This window comes from Herpailurus yagouaroundi, unplaced genomic scaffold (genome assembly GCF_014898765.1).
Source record: "Herpailurus yagouaroundi ecotype Mexico unplaced genomic scaffold, PumYag 67641, whole genome shotgun sequence".
Lineage (NCBI taxonomy): Eukaryota > Metazoa > Chordata > Mammalia > Carnivora > Felidae > Herpailurus > Herpailurus yagouaroundi.
Genome location: NW_024420442.1, coordinates 3,015,160 through 3,016,170, shown reverse-complemented (window position 1 = coordinate 3,016,170; position 1,011 = coordinate 3,015,160).

Genomic DNA, 1,011 nt, shown 5'->3' with positions numbered 1-1,011 from the left:
GGTTAAAATTTGTTTTCAAAGATGAAATACATAAAATCTCACTGCAGATAAGTCTTAACAGAGGGATATTGGCGACCACTTTATTTCAGTAAGACTTTTATTAACAAGTGCTTTCAGTTTGTTGACTCTTGGAAAAAAGCTGTAAACTTTCATTACAAAATCAAAATGAGGTTCTGAAAACTCTCACCTTGACCAGGTGTATTGAGATTGCAAGAGATTTTGATGATAGAGAACACTCACTTTGAGCCCTAATTAAGTGAAATATTATCCCCTCTATAAAAGAATGCTATTCTTCTCATTAGCAGACCTGTATCACAAAAAATTAATTACTTTTATATTTTGAATTTCATCAATAACACATTTGTGGAAATTTGTTTTCTCTCGCTATAGAAGTACCTGAATAATCTTCTTGGTTTTGCCTCTCGGCCCTCCAAAGGCTGAAATATTTATTTCAAAAGTTCACCCGGCCCTGCATTTGACTATGGCACACGAGGGGGTGAGATTATTTATAGGTGATCACTATACAACTGCCTGTTGTTCAAATGTACATATATACAAATGCACTGCCTGACACACGGCAGAGGATCAATAAATACCAAATAATATGAAATCATATGGATGACATTGGAGTAAGACCTAAGGAGCAAACACTGTGATTCTCTAAGACTTGAATTGATTTTTTTAAAATTTGTTTTTACATTGATTTATTTTTGAGAAACAGAGTGAGACAAAGCGTGAGCAGGGGAGGGGCAGAGAGAGAGGGAGACACAGAATCGGAAGCAGGCTCCAGGCTCTGAGCTGTCAGCACAGAGCCTGACGCGGGGCTCGAACCCACGAACCGCGAGATCATGACCTGAGCCGAAAGTCGGACGCTCAACCGACTGAGCCACCCAGGCGCCCCAAAAGGTACATAACTTTAAGCCAGCATTTAGATATCCCCCTGACAAGTTTTTATTTTTAAAACCAAATCTTTGGGGCGCCTGGGTGGCGCAGTCGGTTAAGCGTCCGACT